Raw genomic sequence first — 20,275 nt, 5'->3', positions numbered from 1 at the left:
TTGGTTTTCTTGTCTGATGTCTAAATTCAATCAAACTGTGATCAAACTTTGTTATTAAACGTAAGTACTGAAGTCCTGCTTCCTCTTCCTGCATACATCGTGAGAGAGACCCGAGGGCGATGCCTCATCTGACCATTCCCCACCCAAACGTCTGCAGAAACCACATAGGATGCTTCTCCCTTTCCCATTGACAAAAAGGTCGAACCCCCTTATGTTAACGTGGGTGTTCTACCCGGCCTGTTTGGGCTGTCTGAGGAACCGCATCTGCTGGTTCAGCTCTCAGATGCTCATGCATCCGTGACTCATACTTTCAGTACAGAGAGAATACAGACTACACAACTGATTTTACTAATCTGCATGTGGGAGAAACAGGCCACCTGAACCGTAGTCACACAACAACATTGTGAATTAATCAACCTCATGCTTAAAAAAGAATAAAAAGATCAATTAACAATAATGAGATGCTAAGATCTCCGTCAGTTGTTTTTTGTTCTCTAATTTCTTGAATTAAAACATTGACTGTAAATGAGAATTGGACTAAGTGACCCCTCCCCCGTGGCGACCCAAACTGAAAATACCCCCGGGCTCCAAGAAGCCAAAATCCCATGGACTTCTATTGTCATATATAAAGACATTTAGGCCCACATTAAGGGTTTTCTGATTTTAGCTAAAATTGTCATAATCATAAAGACCACTTGGAAACTTTAGGAAGAAATCAACAGATGATCTGAGTAGGACTTTAACATGTTCTTGCTAAGTCAAAAAAATTTATGCCACTCTTTCTGTACTACAAGTTGTTCTATTTTTAAACTGGCCAATCAGATGCCTCAATAAAAGTATGTGGTACAATAAACGTTCAAATGTCACACAGGTTTTTACTTTGAAGTGGTAGGGGTGTGGACTTCCAGCGAGCTCACTCCTGATTTTACAAGAATGGTTGCCACAGAAATGTTGGCTCGGAATAATCACCGCTTACTGACGACATCTGGCTCCAACGTGGCAGTGTTTGTATCGTGAATAAATGACAACTGAATGGCCTTAATTTGGCTGGAGCTGGAAGAATGCCGTTTTCTGTGGGTGACGTCACACTCACCTGTCAACGAATTCAAATCATTGGCTGTATCAAAGTGATGCACACACTTTCTGCAAAATAAGTCACAGGTTTGTGAAGAATGTTTTTTAAGATGTGTACTTATGGTAAACATCTATGCAGATGATCCTCACTTAGATGCAGTAGCGGTTTTAGGTGCGGGCAGTTTGGGCGGTTGCCCGGGGCGCCAATTCAAAGGGGGTGCCGGCTCAGTGCTACTTAAGTTTTCTAGTATCTGTTATATCACGGCAGGCAACAGTCTAAAAGCAGCGGATTGGCGCCTCCTGCAGCTGGACACGCTCCTCAGCCTGTCAGTGCTCCTGTCGCCATGGGCACCTGAAAAGGTGTGTACAGAAAAAGGGGAGGGGTGGAGAAAATCAATTCAACTGTGGGTCTCTCCCAAATGAAGTGGACGGATGGATGAGAAAGGCGCAGTCAGTACTTTCTACTTTATGAAATATTTTTAAAATAAACAGAAAAATAAACAGAAATTTGTTATGTTAGTTCTGTTTGTATCCATCCAACAATTGATTATTTTCTCCGTTCAATACTTCTCACCTGCCAGCATCTACAACATAAAAGTGGAAAGGTCTAATTGTTTTGTTATATTTACAAGATGCAGTCTTGCCAACCTAACAAATCCAGTCAATGCTTCACCTGTAAAATTGCATTGAAAAACAATGTTTAGATGCGATAACCATCTTGATGGTTGTGTATATTTTTAGAAAGCTAGGTCTTCTTGCTGTTGCCCTCGTCAGCACTGTAATCTATTCGATGGAAAACACAGAGAAGTTTGTGTTTGCTTGTTTTATAATACATGACTTCTGTCAGTGTATATAGCAGAGACTCCGGGCTTTGTTTCCACCATTCCAGCAAAGACCCCACAAAACACAGAAAATAAGTTGAGCCGATTATTATTTCAGGACCGGATGATTTAAGATGTTGCCATACTGTTTTTGTACTGTAGTTAACAGGCAAATAACAGAGGATTCTTTTACGCTACTGGATTTGTTTTTTGTTTTTTCCAAAACCCATTTTTAAAAAGATTTTGTAATCTTTTTACCTCCAAGCAGTTTCTCTTTTCTCAGGTTAAACCCATTTTAAACTTTTTCCACAGGTCCACCTTTACTGAAAACCAAATAAATGATAAATATCGACTAAATATATAAATATCCATAGTAAAATAACTTGTGATGTCTTGACCCTCTAATAAATCCTGCATTGCAATTTGTTTATTTATTGATTAATACGGAAGTGATGCTCTTTTATGCTTGAAAAATAACACATGTTTACTGTTTTATTTAAATTATGGGAAAATCAATAAAGCTAGGACTTAATTAGAAAGAATAGGAACTTTTTGGTCTGGTTGGGTCAATCAGTTTAACTTTACCATGTGGGTTAGCTGTTTCTTGGAATTCTGAAACTAGTAACAACTGAATTTTTTCCTTTGAGCTGGAGGTCAAAATCCGCCATATGTCTTTTCTCTTCACAAAAGGGATTTATTTACAGGTCCAAAGAAATGTCAGTATTACTGATTTCAGGATATTTTCACCTTCACATTTGAGTTCAATCAATTTATTTAAACGTGGAAAAACATGGCAACAGAAGCTGAAAACGGGCTACCCTACTATTTTTTGCCCATCTTCTTGTGATGATGAGAAGATTTTTCTATCAAGAGAAAACAAGTTTTTTTTGTTATTATAAAAGCCCAAGTCCCGAGTGGCATGCAGTCATTCCATCCTGCCCCTTTCGTGCATCATTCTTTACTGATGATACTGACAGCAACCGCCTGCGCAGCTGCAGTCGGGCCAACCCTCTCTTCAAATGACGGTGACTGATTTGTACGTTGTTTATGACCGAAAACATCAGCACAATCTCCACCTGAGTTCAACCACGATTAAAATGATCACATAGAAATCAATCAGTTCGTCTGGTGTTCGAAATTTTCTCTGACAAACCGCTTTGTTTTGCTCTGGGTTGTAGAAAAAAATAAAGTATTGTAGGGGACTGTTTGGGTTCCGATAATGTCAGGAGTTAAGTGAAGATGTTTGTTGGTCCTGGTTTCTGTCATTCAATCTTATGTCTGGCGTTTTAGAGAAATAAAAGGGAGAGGGTCTGAGGAGCACAGCTCCACTAATAAATCCAACTTTTGAGGAGCGCTTCTGTTGTTGGTGAAAGCTGTACAGCATTTGTTACGGCCTGCAGTAACCACAAAATAAAGGGACTTACAACAAAAGACATCTCAAAGTCTCAGAGCGGGAAAGATAAAATTTTCTCATGATAAAATCATCATCATTTAAAGAAATGGTCAAGAAAAAAAGTAAGGAGGACCGTTTTCAGGTCCAATTATGAATATTTTTAATTAATTGAAACTTTTGACTGACAGGTTAACACATAAAAACAGAAATTAGACCAAAATGATTTGTGAAATGACGATTTATCGTATTTCGGGCAGATACTCGAAGCAGTCTTTTCAGGTAAATACCCCAGGGCGGTTCAGTTAATTAACTCACCTGCTCAGCGTCCTATTTAAGCCAGGTGTGCAGTTGTTCATTCTTTCTTACCTTCAGCGCTCATTCTTCGCCGGTCTCCGAGGCCGCGGGTCTCCGTCTCTTTCGGCGTCTTGCTGTGTTCCCCCGTCCTTCGGACCTATGATCCCTCATGGCTCTCAAGTTCTCTTTTGCAGTATCCAGTCGCCCTTGGCTAATTAAAAAATTTGAGAACCACTTATATCAAATACAAGGCATCAAATCCAGCCGAGCTGTAATCCTTTGCCACGTGGGATGTTGACCTTCCTCATCTACAAATCTCCTTGGCTACTCTTCCCATCTACTACTCCTCGATGGCTTCCTGAAGGTGCGTCCCTCTGAAACTGTCAAAGGTTACTTTTCTCATCATTGGAATATATAAAAAATTGGTGTTAAGATTTCGTGCAGGTCATATATTTCACTATCATTTCACTGTTTGAATTTGTAATTATGGTGGTTTCTAGGGTGCGATAAATCCACAATGGGTCTTTACCTTTACTATCTACTAAATTTCACTTTCTCAGATTTGTTTTTTAAAAGCACTGTTATTTAATTTATCTCAATCATTTTGAAACTGATCAGTTTTTGGGTTATTTATATATTCTTGTCAAGACTAATACTGCTTTGTTTTTATCTATGCATCGCATCCTGAGCCTGCGAACACCTACGCCCCGATCAGCTTCTCCGTTTCCAGGAAATGATGTCACCCATGCATTCCTTGATCTGGTGCTGCAACGATGACTGCTCGACGTACCTATTGCTGCACTGAAAGTGACGGGGCGTTGGACCTCCTCTGCATTCCAATGACACTTCTGACTGAATTAATTAATCAATGTCAACCGCAGAATGAATGTAAATTCTTCGATTATAGATGTTAAAAGAAAATTATAGCCAGGTGGAAGCCTCAAAATTTAGGTTGCTCTAAGTTGTATCATAGTCTGCGAGGAGCTCGAATCTGGTTCTTAAGCTCATTTGTTCGTAGTATGCCAATGAAGCATAGTATATATGGGCATTGAACTCGTTCTTAATATTGGGATGGAACCTCATTTATATGGATGTTCCTTGAGCGCTTATAATTGGTATGCCAAATGGAGAAAATTATGGCTATTAAGCTCGTTCGTGGTACTGTCGTTGGGAGCTTCGAAATAATGGATGTTACTTAAGTGCGTGTATATATAGTTGCCAAAATGGAAGAGTTTATGGCCATCAAACTTGTTCTTGGTTTAATAGAAGTTCCAATAATGGCTGTTAAGCATGTCATACGCCATCGGAAGCTTTGGATTGGATGTTAAGTTAGTGTATCATACGGGTTGTTTGGCGGTTTAAATTATAGTTCTGCACAGCGTTTTGCGGAAGTGAGCTTACGTTCTAAGATCAGGTATAAGTAATTTTATGTTGGCTCCCCTTTTATTTCTTTCCCTCTCTCTTTCAGATAGTATGTTCCTCTAGTGGTTTCCACGAACGGGAGCGACCCTACGGTCAATGGTGCCGGGTCACACATAGCAGATCCACTAGATAGCATGTCCCCTTCGTGGCGCTGTACTCGAACGGGGCGGCCCAACGGTCAATGGTGCCGGGTCGCACATAGCAGATCCACTAGATAGCATGTCCCCTTCGTGGCGCTGTACTCGAACGGGGGCGGCCCAACGGTCAATGGTGCCGGGTCACACATAGCAAATCCACTAGATAGCATGTTCCCTTCGTGGCGCTGTACTCGAACGGGGGCGGCCCAACGGTCAATGGTGCCGGGTCACACATAGTAGATCCACTAGTTAGCATGTTCCCTTAGTGGCGCTGTACTGGAACGGGGGCGGCCCAAACGGTCAATGGTGCCGGGTCACACATAGCAGATCCACTAGATAGCATGTTCCCTTCGTGGCGCTGTACTCGAACGGGGGCGGCCCAAACGGTCAATGGTGCCGGGTCACACATAGCAGTCATACTGGGAAATGAAATGAAAATGGAATGCTGCCGAAAACACACCCCATTTTATTACACACTGATTATACATTCACATTTTCTCTTCTTCTGGATGATTTTAGTGTTGGGGGTTTTGTTACCCGAAAGTTTTATGGAAATTTTATGGAATTTTATGGAAGTTTTATGGAATTGAACGGAGCCTTATGCCAAACGAAAATATGTGAATGCCAACTTAAAGAATGTGGAAAAATGTCAAATAAATATTTCTTACTGCAAGAGTTGTCTGACTGAAAGTGCATTTCTGCATCTTTGGGCAGGAAAATAAATGTCTAGTTGCGTTTAAATTGTTCTCATTTTTTGGAAAACCATTTATTCATTTTTAGCCCTAAACTCCGAAAGAAACATTCTTAGCATAAACATTTGGCCACAAATGGGAGTCTTGACACCCCAAAGAGGAGAAACCAAACAGATTTGACTGAATATGTCGTCTTTTAGTCTTCTGCAGGAAAAAAAACAGTGAGTATTGTTACTAAGGCTGAATCTGAATTCTTCCCCTACCGTTATCCCTTGTGCTGTCCTAGGCACTTTAACATTGGGAGTTGGGTCATCTAGACCCACTAGACAGTGCGCTGAAGCTTTTTTCTTCAATGATTTGTGATCTTCACTGGTGTCCATGGATTACATGAAATCTTTCCACCTTTGTCATGGTAGGGAGAACACGTCAATGTAAGGATGGGGTCATCTAAGATAGCACAAGGGTTACAGAAAAATAGCGTCTTCTAAGCCGGACATTGCTCTCACGCGATGACATCATCAATAGTCGCCAGTCATCTACATTAGCGCGTAGCTGCCAGTGCTCAGTAAATGCATAACAACAGCTTTATAACTTAAAAAATTCATGCAAAAACAAAAAAAAAGTCATTACTTACATGTAGACTTCTATGTTTTAGAGCTTATCCACATGAAGAAATGTGTTTTCTTCCGCAACAGCGCAATGCGGAACAAACCCCCCCGCCACAAGGCTTTCCCATTCAAAAATCTATTTCAGACACCCCTATCTCCACAAATGCCACGACAATTGGAGGGATAGGAAAAAGCCGTAGGTGTAGGGGAAGAATTCGGATTTGGCCTAAATGTCATCACTCAGCTCCATAAGGGACAGATTTTCTTAATTGAGTGGTTTACAAAGTGAATCTGCAAAGACAAATTTACATGTTTGCAACCACATGGGTAAACTCTGCTATTAAGCTTTAGGCAGTTACTTGCAACGGCATATTTGCATCTTTAACTATGAAAATATGTTTTATTGTTTGGCACTGAGTGGTCTCTGGGGGATGGACATCTTTTTAAATCTGGTTGCTCTGCAGCAGATGTTTCTGAACCTTTTTCCAGATTTCAGCTGACTGAACAGTCTGTGGTTGGCATTGGTGGGATTTACACGACCATAAAGTTTCCATCTGGAGGCCTTGTTGGGGGGGGGGGGGACGGGGAACGGGTTGACTTGTTGACGATGAATTAAAAATTTGATAACTTGTACAAAAAATGGACCAAAATCAGCAGATTTAAAAAAAATATGTTCAGCTCTTGCAGCTGAAGTTCATGGGTTATTGTTGGTATGACATCCAGAACCAATTATCACCTCTCAACAGAACTCAGGAAAAACATTGCAGACTGTGTATGATAACTGGACTGAGTGACCCCTCCCTCCTGGTATTCCAAACAGGAAGTACCTTCTGGCTCTAAGAAGCCAAAATCCCATAGACTTCCTAAGAGAAATAAGCAGCTGTTACACAGTCATTCTATTGTTCATACCTTTTTTCAACCTCTTCTTGCTAATCCTCATTCTTTATTATACTTGTTTTCTGTAGTTAAGGTGATTCAAGTTATAAACCAGCCAATAGGATGCCTCAATAAAAGTAGGTGGTGCCTTTTGGCCCCACTTCCAACGTTGAAAATGTTTGATTGACAGATTATGTGAAGAACTTCCAACAAGCTCACTCCTGATTAGTAAACCAATCACTGTTTTTCTTACAATTTCTGGTTCCAACATGGCAGCATCTATAACTCAAAAAAAGGCAACTAAATTGACATCATTTTGTTGGAGTAAACCATTTTTCATGTATGACATCACACTCACTCGGTCCAGTTCTCATGAACAGTCAGGAATCCCAGCACCTCAAGCCCTTTTTTCCATCTAAGCAAAAAGACTCATCACAAGATGTCCTTCTTGTCCTCGTTGACTGGACAGCTTTGTCACTTTTGTTCCTGCAACTTTTTTGAACATAAAGATTATCTATACAAATACAATTTACTATTAACATACGTTCTGCATTAAATATAACGCCATACAGACGGTTTAAACTCCTTCTTTACCTGTAAAATCTATCAAATTCCCCTTTTTCCTACCATTCAGTCACAGGACCCTAAAGGAGGTCACTGTGACCTTAAACAAAATATATGCAAGTGCAAAAATATGAAGGAACATACATTTTATTTAAAAAATTGATCAAAATGATCATCTTTATTATGACCTTTAGAGGTTCATTCCGCACCAGATCCATTTTCCATCCATCACATTATTCCTACTGACAATATTTGTTGTGTAAAATACATTTATTTTAATTTCTAACTATATATAAATTTAACCTGCTGTTGTTGGTATCTGCTGATATTATGACACTCTTTAAAATTGTCATGTTTTTCTTGTTTTACCTCTAAAAATCAGGTACCTTCTGTTTTTTATTTCAGCTCAGCCGAGCAGAGTTTCGAGTTGTTCCTGTCACCATAACAACCTTGCTACTCAGCCTGATCAGTGCACAACAGGCTCTGCATCAGTGGCAGCCAAGACACTGCTCTGCAATCAGTCCGATTGCTGTACGAGCCTCTTATCAAGCTGCAAGCACTAACAGGGCCTGAAGCACAAATCAGATTCTGCTCATGAATAAAAAAAAGGAAGAAAAAACAGAAACCGACTGCCAGCTTTAATTCAACAGGGCAAAAGGGAATTAATGTGGTTAAGAGGAAGTTGGGCTCTGCAGTTCATGTATTGTGTAATATAAATGATGCCCTTTACCTTCTAAAAGCAGTAATTAGATCTCTTAATCAGAAAATATTGCTTCCTGTGTCTCCAAACAGCGTATCCTGAAGCTCTGCCTCCTCTAATGACAGACTGTTCCCTTTTTTGAACCATCTTGTACTCTTTTAGTCCTTCAAATCTTCTTGTTACCATGAAAAAAAGTCAGTTTTCAGATTTGCAGTGATCATAATTTAGACAAGAGTTCCTTTTTGTTTTTTTTACATCAAATGCATTTTAGCAATTGTCTTTTATCTCATGCATCTGACTCTGGTTTCTTGAGCCACGTCATCACTTTCTGGGGATTCTGCTGAGACTTCCTGCTTCCTGTTATGGATACTGTGTGTGTGGTTGAATTCAGGTCCTCCAAATTCTAATTAAACCTCCTTCCATCATCGCTCTTGTGAAAAGTGCGCCATGTTCCGCTGCATATTCATCACGCGGCGTACTCCGGCTGATTGATCAAATCACGGTTTTCCTTCCTGTGCCCTCCTCTTCTCAACTTCCTGATTGCTGAAGAGCTGTGCAAACAGAGTCTTTGTTGCCTCACAGCTGCTTCCTGTACTCTGAGGAAGATTTTTTTCTTGGCCGTGGTTCGTCTTCACAGTTTCTGTTTTAACACTGGTTATTGGAAACATGCAGATCGTTCCTTTTGTTTTCTAGTAAAACCTAAAGAGTGACACGTCGTCCTTTGAGCAACCTCATTCCTGTGTTTTGATTAGTGAGGAGCCAACACAAATGCTCAGGTAATGAATTTGGGTTTAAAACAAAAGCCCACGCAGCTCCCTTCCTGTGGTTTCTGAAGCTGCAGGCACATTTACAATACAAACAGAATAAATTATTTCTACCTTTGGAAAATGAATTAATCTGTGAAAGAAAACAAAAGACGATTAATACATTCCCTCAGTGAGGCTCAGGAGGAGGGCTAAGCTGACGACAATGTAACTGTATCTGACTTTTATGTGACTGACATTTTCCCTATCTAAAGGTGTTGTTCTGCTGGACGGTTGCCATGGTAACAATCTTCTGCTTGCTCATCCATTCCAAGTGGACAGCTTTAAAAGAGGGTCAGGTTATCTTGGTACTTTTATTTAATATAACGGCGTCTGACTGACATTTAAGGGTTTTGGTTCATTCTTGTGCTAAAACTTTGAAGGTATTTATTAACAGGCACACACAGGGCCCTAGGTGGGGTGGAGCCCTTTTTGCCTTGCAATAAAACGTGCCCTCTCTATTTTTGAAGTAAAATTAATACATGTCTGTTAGTTACAAGAAAAGAAATGTGGCTACAAAACCTCCCGGTATTCTATCGAACCCATGTTCTTGTAATACAAGGGTTGCTGCTTCTGTCTTTGCTGCTCCCCAAAAGACTCAGATCCGCCAGAGAAAAAGAGAGAGAGTTAAGGACAGCCGGGGACAGCAAGAGAAGCTGCCACCTAACGGAGAACTGAAGAGACTGTGAACAGTGAAGCAACTTGAACTTATGAGTTCTGGTCTAAATATATATTTTGGTTAATAAAACAGAAAAAACGCGCTACATTAGTTGAGGAGTCACTGTTTACTCTGGCTGATTTCATTCACATGTAATACGTGCAGCCTAAATGTGCATTGCTGTATTGCCCGCACATATTTTAAGTTCGTCCGAGGCTGAATGTCGTTACTGGTCACACGTATTTCATGTTAAAGCCTTATTACCTGTCACACACATGTGTGGCATTTATTCTCAGCAGTTGACTCATCCCTGTGAGCTGCAGACACAGCCGAGCTCGAGAACCATTTGGTGTACTTAACTTTAACCGTAACAGTAATCATAACTTTAACCTTTTATGCGGGTCCGTGCGGCAATCATAGCAGCTCAGGAACGGCTGCACACATTTAGAAAATTACATCAGAATAGTCGCTTTCTTTTACTTTTCCAGACGTCTGAAAACGGCGCATCAATTCAACACATAGCAGCTGGTGCAGGGACAGGAAGTTGGGTACTGAGTACAAAATAAAACACCAGGGCAATTTTGTAAACAGTATTTGTGGCAAGTTCACAGCTTCCTCACTGTGGGGCTGACACTAAATTTATCTATTTAATGTATTTTTTTTTTATTAAAGTAGCCTTCTTTAAACTCTGATTCGTTCAGTTTCACATTCTTTTGTATTAAAATCTTTCCAGTCACAACAAAAGCCTGTTTGGAGGATTAGATGCTAAAGAGAATTTGGCTGTACTTTGCATCAGGATCAAACCTTATTGTCTGATTTATACAAAAAGCATCATTTCAAGACTTTTTGTGAAACAAAAGGTATTCAATAGGGGTGTAACAATTAATTGATTTCTATTTCTATGATCCAGACTGACCGATTTGGCTGAGGTGAGTTAGTAATGGAATCAGATCGACCAACACCGTTTTAAAATCCATTTTAAACTAAACAAATCCCTAATCAATATTGGGGAATAACATTTGGATGCTATAGGTTTATTTTACTAGAACAGAAAAACAACCAGGTGCATCCCAACGGACAAAACATGTGATGGCAGAAAAAACTGATCAGTCCATCATTCCAGTCCAATGTGGGGAAACACTTTGAATTTAGCAAAGACATGTGACCATACAGTGTGCTAGAATGTTCTAATAATGTTCCCTTTGGAGTTGGATGTGTCAAAACAACAGTGGGCTGAACTTTAGGAAACTAAAATGTGAAAGGATTTGACATTCATTCTAGTTTCCCTGTTTGTTTGGACACTTATTTCATTTTCACTTGATTATCTTGAATAAATAGAAGGAATCTGGAAAACTTCACCTGCACTGTTCAATACCAGGTATTTCTCTCACACTGGTTGAAGTTTTGGCTAAAGATGTCCGGGATCCATTTTAGGTCAGTGAATCCAGATCAGCAACCACATAATATGAATCAAATACTTGCTAAAACTAATATTACACCCCTAGTATTTAAGTCTTTTATACAGGTTATTTTTCTTCTAAAAGCTCCTCCTCCTCACATATCAGAATGAAGCTGCTTTTCTTTGCTTCACAATCCACTGGGATTACATTTATTGCAGAAACAGTTGAAGATAACTGACAAAACAACACAGTTTTCCCCTTTTCATCAGTCACAAATGTGTCAAGCATGTTTCCGACATTCGGCGTTGCCTTAAACAAGAAAAAGATCACAAGTTGGCAAATGAAAATTCCAAAAATCAGTGGTCTGCCAGTCTAATTTATGTTTTGATTGCAAACTGATTATGTCTGACCGCACAATTAGGACACAAAGGACATTCTGCAATTCTGTACCTGCAAACAAAAAAGCAGGGCAGCAGCTGCAACATCGCTTTTTTGGTAAAGAGAAAACAATCCACAGACCGTCACTTGGCAGAACCACAGCATACAGGGATTAATTGCTCCACTGTTGATACTTGAACACCTGCAGTTTTAGCACACACCTGGGCAGTGCAAGCTTCAGGTTTCATGCCCAATATAACATGGTAGCCTGCTTTAGCTTTACATTAATCAGACATTTTACAAGAGTTTTATTTTATGGTTTTTGCAACTATCAGCAACTTTTTAGCACAAAAACATCCAGATACAAGGTATAAAGTAGAACTTTTTATATGTGTGTCATCCATGAACTGGGCCGGTTTTCAAAATAAAGTTCTGTTTTAACTACATGAACGAAGAGGAAAACTTCTTCTCATATGTGTTACATTTAAAGGAACACACTGAAACAAGCAGTCCAGGATTCTGTAGGCTTTCAAACCTCAAATTCTGATGATAAAATGTGTCTTTTTTACTGCAAAAAACACAAACATCCAAACCGTTTCTTTTGTAGGATCAGATGTGTATAGATAAAATGAAAATGTACTCATTTAAAAGCAAAGAAAAAGTCAAACTGATGCGGAAAAAACTGACGCACCTCCGCTTACGTGTCCCTAGGATTTATTCCAACTGATATCTCAAAATGTCATCTCTGGTTTTGTTTATTTAAAAAAAAATGTAGATTTCACAAAAAATCAAAAAAAGTTTTTTCTATTATAAAAAATCTTATGTAAAAGAGGGAAATATCATCCAGTATGAAGACAACCAAAGATTCTGAAATCATTAAAACCACTTTGAATCTGTCTATGCATTTATTTGTTAGTATAAAGTTTAGCCTGAAATACAAAAGGGGTTTATATAAATTTAAATGTCCCCCTGTTGTAATGGTATTATCTGTCTAACAACAGAGGGCATCGGCTGTAATCTGTTTAGTGTTTACAGGCTAAAGGACAAGGAAAAGGGCGGAGTCACATCTGGTTGGTCAGAAGGAGTTCAATACCTAAAGTATGCCTGCAGTTTCAGGCAGTTTTTTAAGTCGATAACATCTTCAAAATAGGAATAATATGATTTAAAGATGTTCTGCAACATTTCACTAGTGAGGTTTGGATAACTGGGTTAGCTGTCTTCAGAGTGAAAAATAAAACAAACACCAGGCGACAGCAGCTAGCTGTTTGTGTACTTGAATTTATTAATTACTAGAGTGTAGTATTTTTAGCCTAATATGCTAAAGAATCTTATGTATAAGATAAAGATACTTTATTGATCCCAACCTGGGAAACTTGGCCTTTGCAGCAGCAGTGTGCGGGCTAAAGTAACTACAATGTGTACATCATCAACAGCAGTAATGCAGCTTATCTCTGGCACAAGGAAGCTGTTTTACCGATGCATTTTCATCGGCTCTAATGCAAATACTTCAATATTCATCCGCTTTCAACATTTGTTTTGCAGGCATTGTCATACCTTGCATTGGTCAGTTGGTCTGTGTGGAGCTCTGCTCCGTTGTTTGGATCTCTGCTTCTGGCATAGCAATGTGTTTGGCTCAGATGCTTCTCCCCTCATGCATCTGCTACCTGAGCGAGTCAGCATCCAGGTCTGCCTCACTACAACCCTCACGTACATTAAGGCATATGCTGTATTGAGCAACACAATCCAGATTTATCTCTGACAACGTTTTAGGCTTTAGTTCACCGGGTCGCCTGACGCTCAGTCACTCGTTCCCTCACTCACCGAGTTTTCTGTGACAAATAGAGGTGTTCCTGCCAAACAAAGTTTTCTGTTAACAAAAGGAGGATTTTTGGTACAGTGCACCCAGGAACAGGCAAAACCAGGGATCCACATTGCTGTTTGTCACTGCATCTCAGTCCTCTGGCAGTAGGTATTTTTCAGCAAGACGGATTGATGCATCAGTGTGGCACAGCACTACAAATAGCCTGCTGGTATCTATACATAGCATGCTTTGAGCTCTTGTTTTAGAGGATAAACTGCACCTCAGAACTGCAGCTTCCCTGTCTATGTTTTCCCAGGATTAAAGAGAAAAACATATTTAGAAGAAGTACATCATTGCATATGGGATTTTGGATGCATTTTTCTTTTTAGTTAAATTTGATCAGATATTACAATAAAATGATGCATCACTAAATATTGTTTGTTATCAAAGACCAAACTGTGAACCTAAAACCTGTTTTGTGTGATTTTCAAATTTGGCTAATATTTTCTACAGAGTTTAAAGAAAATCCACAAAATTAGAAAAGGCCACCATGGTATAATTAGAATTTGTAATTTTTGCTTTGTATTTGCATTTGAAGACCCACTCCAATGAAAATTGTTTTAACATGTTCTGGTGGCATTTTTCTGATAATGGAGGGCATAGATAAGGAAAATTAAGCCTAAAATAACATTTTAAGGGTGAATGTCTAATGAACTCCTGCCGCTCTGCAGAAGGTATGTCCTAGAAAATGACACAGATTTTTGAATTTTGGATAAAATCTGCAAAAAAATGTATCAGATGGGAGACTTTAAAGATGTGTGATCTATGCAACAATGGAGATAAAGTGATGATTTGGAAAGAGAAAGCAGCTTTTTTTATGTAGATGAAACAAATACAAACAAACACTTTTGCTTTGTTTTCCAGTGTCATCCTGAAAAAGAGGTGCGCTCTTCCACAACAACGGCTGCTGTAATGTGTGCAGTAGCTGCTTTGCATGGTCTGGCTCAGCATATGTTGCTCTAAGCTGCAGCGTTAATGATGCTTCCACAGATGCTGGAACCTGAACGCAACATGCATTAATGCAGCAGCTGCGTGTCATCCCAAATGTTGGCATGCATGTGGCCACTGACACGAGCCGCTGTCATGTTTGTAAAATACAGTTTTAATCAAATGAAGCCTTTGATAGGAGTTTAAAAGCCCCCATAAATTACAAATGCAAGCCGTTGTGTTTTATTTCTATGAATGCTGTTGATTTATTTTTTGAAGCAGCGGAGTAAATTGAAGGAAAACCTGCAGTTTCTTCTGTCTATAAACAAACAGCGTCTCTGACCCCTTTAAATGAGGGAAGTACATTTACTAATTATCTTTAATAGAAGGAGAACTGTGTGCGAAACTGTTTTTAGCTCAGCCTGTTTTCCCATCGCACCTGGATTATCAAAGATTTTCTCTCAAGTGCGCAGAAAAACATTGTAGGAGGACTTTTAAATTAGAACGCATCATTGACTCTTCATATAGCAAATAGACCTTGAAATTATTTTTCCTCTGGGAGGTGTTCTGCTGATAAAACCCAGAGCTTGCTTCTGTTTGGAGGAGAGGAAATTTAATAATAATAATACTAAACTTTATTTGTAAAGCACCCTTCAAGATAAAAATCACAAAGTGCTTCACAGTAAAACACAGAATATAAAAAGAATTATGAAAAAAGCTATTTAAAGAAAATACGCCCCCATGTCCTGTCCAGCTGTTTTTTAAAGAGTTTGCATGTTTGTATGACGTTTACAGCGGTTGATTTAACAGCTGGTTTCAGCCTCAGCGTGGAGCTGCAACCAGCTATTATTCTAGCTGTTGAATCACTGATAGATAATTTAAAGGATTAATCACGGTTATTCTGGCAGCAGTTATTTCTGCCTCAGTGTTTTGGGTTTTCTGTGTTGATGCAGCTGGAAGACGTCGCAGAAAGATCTTTGTGTTGACATTTCTAAATATATATAAATGATGTTTTTTAACCGGCTGGATCCCTTTCAGGGTCACGAGGTCGCCGGAGCCCGTCCTGGCTGCTGTCAGGCGTAGGCGGGGGACACCCTGGACAGGTTGCCAGTCCTTTACAGTCCACACAATACTCCCACACACACACACACACCTATCTGGGGACACTTTAGAGTCCCCAGTTGACCTCTGAAGCAGGTTTTGGGACTGCGTGAAGAAGCTGGAGCATCCGGGGAAAACACGCAAACTTCACACAAAACGGTCCCAGCTGGGATTTGAACCAGGGCCACAGTCAGCCTGACAATTCTCCAACACATTAGTACAATTTTTAGTTTTCTGCGTTTAATTATTTTTATTTTGACCAACTTTAGAGTGAGACAGTGTGCAGTTTTGTTTCCTTTACTTCCTTTTTTTTTGCAGTTTTTTTAAAAATCTATTCCACAAAGTTGTCATTATTCTTATTGCAGGGTAACTGTAAAATTCTGTTTTGTTTTTTGCATACTATGTTGTCAGAACGTTTTCGCCAGCTCTGCTCCAAAAATGAGTTTCTGAAACATTTTGTTGTACGATCCAAAAAAAGAAATAGTATAATTATTAAATGTCACAAAGAAGATTATGTTTGCTGAACATTTTCCCATATTTTTTACTCTATAATCAAGTAAAGTCAGTAAATTATTCCGGTTAGATGTCTGACATTTTCTCTGGAACTGTATGTCAAGAGCTCCTCCTCTTTTCCTTTGAAAGTGTTTTTCTCCTTCTTCATTTGGGCCACTTTCTAAAAAGTGGCTTTTGTGCAGAACATGTAAGGTCTTACTTCTGCCTCTGACCTTTTTAAATCCTTTTAAAGATAAGGTTTCAGAAACGTTGGAGTTCTGGGCTGTGCGAGCCTAAAGCTTTAGTCTCAACCATATTTGCGGGTGAATGCAGAGTTTCTGCAGGTGAAAAATGGGCAAACTTTATACACTTAATCTTATCTGAATGTTATTTGTGGAGAGATTCCTAGTCAAAGTCATTTAATGTAGTACGTTTATATGTTTAACCTTATGTGTTATTTTTCTATATATCTGCATTCGATTTTAAGACCTTTATGAGTGGATTTTCAGCGCCATAACTGAAATTAAAGATCATTTTAAAGCATATTTGTTCAAAAATAATGTTTAACTATCACTGTTGTTTTAATCTAAGATTAGAAAACAGCTTTGTTGAAACATTTAAAATCCACTCAATCATCTTTAGACCTATTTTCAAAGTTTTCCCAGTGGTCTTTTAACCCTCATCCGTACACGTGCCAAGACTGACGAATCTGTGCACGTGGGGTCCATATAGACCCCAACACTTTATTGTGAGCTTTGTTGCTGTCATCGATTGCAAGGTTGGTTCAAAATTGTTTTAATTTGTTGATAGCAGAAAGCAAAAAAATCATCATAAACAGTTTTTGTAGTTTTATTTCAAGATAGCAAGTAAATAAAAAATAATGATAATAATACACTTTTTTAAATTTTTTGAGGGAATTTCAACAAAAAAAACTTTCTAAGGATGTTTTTCCAACATCAGAATAAAACTGCGGTTATCCGATTTATGAAATTAAAAGGGAAAAAGTCATCCAGGCGCACAATTTTCAGTCTGATTGAGAGGTCCCCAAGTCTTCACTTGGTCAGGATGTGCAGCCTTTCACTCAGAAAATACGCAACTAGCTTCTCTGTTTGTCTCCCTCATGATAATGTCTAAGATTTCATCAGTCGGGTATAACCCAAAGGCATTTTTGATGTTGTCAACTCTTCCCCCTGCTGTTACACTGACCTGGTGGTGTATAATCTCTGTAGATTGCTGGTGGGTTCCTGTTCCAAGCTTTGCTTTTTTTGCTGTGAATCATTTGAGGTTCTTTCTCTATTCTCCCTGTGCTCTTCATCTCTCACTGGTACAATATTTACCGTCTGTTGTCGAAGACCTGTCCTGCCTACATTCTGCTCTTCAACCTGGTCTTTAGCATCAACATCACTTCCCTCCAAGTCTGAACCAGACACATGATGTTCAGAACCAGGTATATAATCATTGTCATCTTCATCATCAGAATTGTCAAAATGTTAAGGTTTCGAGTCACTTTCAAGGATTCTCTCTAAAGCCTGAATTGCAGAATATCTTGCTTTGTTTCCAGCCATGTTTCATTTAGAACCTGAACAAAACAAACACATGGGAAGGAAATCTATCAACTAGCAATCAGTACATTAATGATAAAATTCATGTCTGAGAAAAAAACTGAAAAGTTGACTGAAGTGAGAAATACAACATCCTGAAATATCAGGTTATTTAGCAGTTTGGAGTTCATAAAATAATTATGAAACATAGGGGAGCAATAGTACTTGGTAAGCAGGATGACAACTTAATGTGTAAAAACTACCTAAAATACCAGAGAAAAATATTTACATACGCCTCAAAAAAATGCAAACAATGTAGTGCTGGGGTCTGCTTGGACCCTAGGTGTACTGTTTAGGGCGTTAACTACTATTGTGCCGTTTGTAGCCATAATTAAGAAACCTGTCGTTTTCTAGGACATTCCTCATTTCCCATCATCCCTTTGGGTACTTTCTTTGCAGCCCCTTACACCTCGTGCTGCAACAAAAATGGGGATCTAAATTGCAGCTGTCCAGCCGCACAGTTTTGATCCAGATTCCAGCTCGGATGAGGAAAACAAAGACGTTCATGAATCAGAATGGAGCGGAGCAGGGGGCTTGTGGCCCACCGATTACACATCTTTTTCTCTCACTCCTGTTTCACACTTAAATAAAAAAAAACAGTCAGAAAATGTGTTTCAATCTTAATTTTCTTCATTTATGTCCACCATCATGAGAAAAATGAGCAAAAAAACACGCCGAAAACACAATTTTTATTAAAATGGGTCCTTAAAATTTCATAAATGTATAAATTCAGTCATTCGATTCACTTTCTTCTTTTAACTCCTGGGTTGCATTATTGAATGGGATGAAACTAAGCAGTGAGACACGGAGACTATGCATGGCTTTTAAAACAAATTACATTTTTCTTTTATCGCCACATTAGCCAACACCCTCTTCTTTCATGTCAAACCTCCACGTCCACTCCAGCCGCCCTGCTCTAATAGAAGCCTCTTAGCATCAATAGCAGCGAGGCGAGTGATGAATTGAGATGTCAAAGGCCCGGCATCACCAGAACAAGCGGCGAGTTTTGTTGATCCCTGGCAGCTTCAAGTAAAAGTAGCCATCATCTAATAAACGGCTTCTTCTCTTTTACTGGCAGTAATAAGTCTGGCTCTTGGCGTCCTCTTGTCCGGACGATAATGAGGTGTCTCTAAGCTCGCCCGTGGGCCTTTTTTTCACAGCTGCTCTGCCAAATGTGCACTTGTGAACATTTAATTATACTCTGATATGAAAAGACACCAATGGCGGTCCAACAATGGTGGTGGGCAAATGCCAGTTAAAAATAATTGCAAGTCCTTTGTAGCACGTGTTGCATGTTTCCTCATTCTGGACGGCTTTAATGCTGCTTTGCCTGGGGATTATTTGACCGGTGATATGAACTGGATCATGGATAAATGACAGATCAACAGATAAAGAATGACTGATGATGGTCATTAAAGTTGGTGGCGGGGCTTTGTCATTAGGAGATTTCTCCTATCGATTTTCCGGAGGTCGCTGACATTAATTACGCCAAGAAAATCTGCTGATTAGATCATACCGCCAAGCATGATGAAATTTGAATTTTAAGTATGTTGGTGAGATGAAGACGGTGGTGAACTCCTGCTGATGGGACTCAGGGCTCATAGACGTTAATAGGGAGGAGATTTGATGTTTATGAAGATATTTAAATGTAAAATGGGTTTCATACAGCCTTACTCGTGTTTCCTAATTATCATCTCTGAGGTGTTGGCAACAGTTTCAGTCAATCGCCTGTTATACACATTGGGAAGCAAACAATCATCTGCAAGGAAATAAAAGAACATTTCTGACTGAAATTGCTTCCGACGTTGTTGATGTTTGCCGTTAAAGCGACCGTTTTTCTGTGACTCGAGGCGGGAAAACAGGCCGAAGGGCTGTTTGTTCTCCGCAGCATCAGGAACACGGCTGAAGGCTATCACAGCCGCTCCAGTTCCAACTGCAGATTTCTCACCTTGTTTGCAGTTTTCTCGGTGAGGAAACACGCGCACACAAATTAGAATACCATTACCGTTGTGGAATGCATTATAAATCCAGCTGATTGTGTTGGTTTACTGGAGGCTGGTGATAAAACTGAGTCATGTGAAGCAACTTGGGTGCCATTATGCTGCACATAATGAAAACAAAAGGAACGGTAGCTGTTTAAATTTGATAATCTATCAATGAAGGGCTGATTACAGCAGGTTCAGCAGTAATGCAGAACTGTGAGATGAGACAAAAGCACCATGTTTCCTACTTAAACACGGGCTGACATCAATGCGAAACCTCTAAGGGTGTGTGTCCTTTATTCTTTTCCCCCTTCATAGTAACACAACTCTATTGACAAAAACAAATCTTACAAGAATAAAGTTGAGAAATTATGAGAAAAAAGTCAATATTTTATGACTTTATTTTTGTTAAATTATGACTTTTTTTATCACAATTTTATAAGTTTATTCTCATAATTTTTTAAGTACGTAAATGTTGGTTTTTATAAGTG

General features: G+C 39.3%; 1 long non-coding RNA gene across 1 annotated transcript in view; it reads right to left on the bottom strand.

Annotated features, from left to right (window-relative positions):
- Nucleotides 1-872: 872 nt before the first annotated feature.
- The window catches only part of LOC144988185 (uncharacterized), a 40,851-nt gene continuing 21,448 nt past the window's right edge, over nt 873-20,275 (bottom strand). The window contains exon 3 of the long non-coding RNA XR_013652018.1: nt 873-1,426. This is a non-coding gene — a long non-coding RNA (uncharacterized LOC144988185). The remainder of the gene's footprint in view (nt 1,427-20,275) is intronic.

Source organism: Oryzias latipes, chromosome 20, assembly GCF_053564925.1.
Source record: "Oryzias latipes strain Hd-rR chromosome 20, Olatipes_Hd-rR_3.1".
Lineage (NCBI taxonomy): Eukaryota > Metazoa > Chordata > Actinopteri > Beloniformes > Adrianichthyidae > Oryzias > Oryzias latipes.
This window is presented reverse-complemented; position numbering and strand designations above follow the sequence as displayed.